The 3054-nt window shown below is 34.5% G+C and overlaps 1 pseudogene; it reads left to right on the top strand.

The window, feature by feature from the left end:
- Positions 1-1918: 1918 nt before the first annotated feature.
- LOC133243928 (olfactory receptor 4C16-like) lies at positions 1919-2849 on the top strand (annotated as a pseudogene).
- Positions 2850-3054: the final 205 nt, after the last annotated feature.

Genomic DNA, 3054 nt, shown 5'->3' with positions numbered 1-3054 from the left:
TCAGACATGACTGAGTGACTAACACATACACACGTGTATTTATAATGTTAAAAAGCACATGTATTAATGATTCTGAATTTATCTTACAAGTGTATGTCCTAATGTATAAATAAGGTTGTTCTAGAAATAGACAATTTAAAGAGATTGATAACATGCAAAACAGAAGCCATATACTCAAAAGAGTGGCCACAATCACAGACTGTATTTTCAAGTACAACTACTTCATGATGGATCACTCATTCAAATCCATATGGAAAGGATGAGTTTATCGCACTGACTGAAATGCCAAGGCTTAGTTCCCTGACCATTTAAGATCTTTGCCAACAATTACATGGTCTAAAGAGATTATTTTCTAAAAATCAGAAATATTAAATAACTTTGACACTTTCCCAGCAGGAGTTTTTGATTTGCAGGAAGATAATACATGATTCAACTACTTTGAGGGGAAGAACATTTATTGAGGAGGAGAAAAATAACAGATAAGGATCATTGTCTATTTGGTTTATCAGTTCATGCTTTGTTGGCTCACAGCTTTCAAGATGATGCACTAAAGATATGGGTGGGATGGAGGATGAATGCAGTGGGGTAAGTTTTCCAAAGTATATTTAAATTTCTCATATTCAGTTTATATTTTTACTTGCACATGGTGTTATTTTCAACATCATACTGACAATAAAAATCTAGAGGAAAGATTTGTTCTATGAAGTGAAGTCAGTGATAATATTTCTTTCCACACATGAAAAAATACTAACTCTTCATTGAAGGAAATGATGTTTCAAAGTTGAATAATGATTGATTTTGCAAAGACAGAAAACAATTTTAATATAGGCAGTTACTGACTATCCACTGTTCCTCTTGACTAAAATTATATGTACCTCTGTCTTCTGAATATTTGTTCTATTACAGTAATGTGGAGATTCCAGGTGCCCAGATAAAACAAATTCTACTGGGGACTACAACCATGATTAGGCCCAAAAAGAACTATCTGCTGACATCTCTTCAAAGGACCTCAGTTCTAAAATGCTTAAGCAAAGCATTTGAAATTTAAATATATAAACTATTGAGTGAATACCCCTAGTAGTTTATGTGTAAACTCTGGAACTTTTCATTTTTTGAAGGGTGTTTTCAGAAATGGGAAAAAAATAAAACTGGTAATGGAAATATTTGCGATATTATCAGCCACCGAAGAACGTTCACTTCCCTCCATTGAAGTTCACTTCTCTCCATTAGTGTATGTCAAGTATTAAATATCATAAAGTTGTTTCAAAGTAAGGACAATATATTTAAAGATTATAAGTGTTTTATCTTCCTCTTTTTAAGCTGTCACATATGGAATAGAATGCTCAATGAAGTGGATCATATTATAGACTAATAAAATATCTATCACTGTTATATTTGCTTATCTAAATGTTTATATATGCATATATATATATATATATATATATATATATATATATATATATATCTCATTGATATATGGAGACATTTTTTAGGGGATGAGACTGGTCTGTTATTTTAACATTTATATTATGAACTTCCAAAGGCAGTAAAATATATCCAAAATGCCAACTGATACAGTAATTAAGTTAATATAATGGAGCTGTATTTCTTAATATTCATTAGGCAAAATTAATGAGAATTATGTAAAATACACAAATGGTTGTATTTGAAGAGTGCTATAGAAAAGTTTACTTTTCACAATCTTACAAGGGACTCATAACGACCCCATGTAGTTGTCATTACAAATTAAGTGTTGAGGTGCCTTGTTAAGAAACCACAACTAAAATATCCATGATGAAGAATATTTATCTCACTTAAAACATTCCTAAAAATTACACTTCACACCATTAATTAATTCTTTTATATATTTTGCAGATAAAGCATGTAACACTCACCCCTTCTCTGCATTGATAAGATCATGCAGCTGAATAATAATGTGACTGAGTTTATTCTGCTTGGGTTGACACAAGATCCTGTTAGGGAGAAAATAGTATTTACCACTCTCTTGATTTTCTATTTGGGAATTTGTTGGGGAACTTTCTGATTATTACTACCATCAAGACCAGCAGGGCACTTGGGAGTCCAATGTATTTCTTCCTTTTCCATTTATCTTTATCTGATACCTGTTTCTCTACATGCATAGCCCCTAGGATGATTGCTGATGCCCTTTTGAAGAATGCCATTATCTCTTTCAATGAGTGCATAGTACAAATTTTTTCATTCCATTTCTTTGGCTGCCTGAAGATCTTCATCCTCATCCTCAAAACTGTTGACTGCTATGTGGCCATCTGTAAGCCCCTGCATGACATGACCATCATGAGTCATCAAGTCTGTGGTGTGTTGGTGGCTGTGGCCTGGGTGGGGTCCTGAGTGCATTCTTCAGCTCAGATTTTTCTGACCCTGAGTTTACCTTTCTGTGGTCCCAATGTGATTGATCACTGTCTATGTGACTTGCAGCCTTTGTTACAACTTGCCTGTACAGAAACCTATGTGACCAACCTACTCTTGGTGTCCAACAGCGGGGCCATTTGTACAGTGAGTTTTGTTATGCTGATGTCCTCCTATTCTATCACCTTTCATTCTCTTAGAAACCACAGTGCTGAGGGGAGGAAAAAAGCCCTCTCCACCTGCATCTCCCACATCATGTGGTCATCTTGTTCTTTGGTCCTTGCATATTTATATACACTTGCCCTGCAACCACCTTCTCCATAGATAAGATGATAGCTGTGTTTTACACACTTGGAACACCTTTGCTTAACCCTCTGATTTATACACTGAGGAATTCAGAAGTGAAAAATGCCATGAGGATGTTATGGAGCAAGAAGTTGGTCTCAGATGACAAAAAATGAATGGAAGTTGCAAAGTTTTCTTCATAGTTTGGATTGATCTTAAAGAACCTGATAGATAATAATATCCTCTTATTGTGGAGTTAATATAATCCTAACTCAGAGTGTGAAGATTACTTCCTTTAGTAAAATGGGCAATGTGACCACACATGCTAGTTAGTATTGAGTCAAATATTTGTAGAACTGACAGCATCAGGTATGCACAGTC

This window comes from Bos javanicus, unplaced genomic scaffold, assembly GCF_032452875.1.
Source record: "Bos javanicus breed banteng unplaced genomic scaffold, ARS-OSU_banteng_1.0 tig00002723_1, whole genome shotgun sequence".
Classification (NCBI taxonomy): Eukaryota; Metazoa; Chordata; class Mammalia; order Artiodactyla; family Bovidae; genus Bos; species Bos javanicus.
This window is presented reverse-complemented; position numbering and strand designations above follow the sequence as displayed.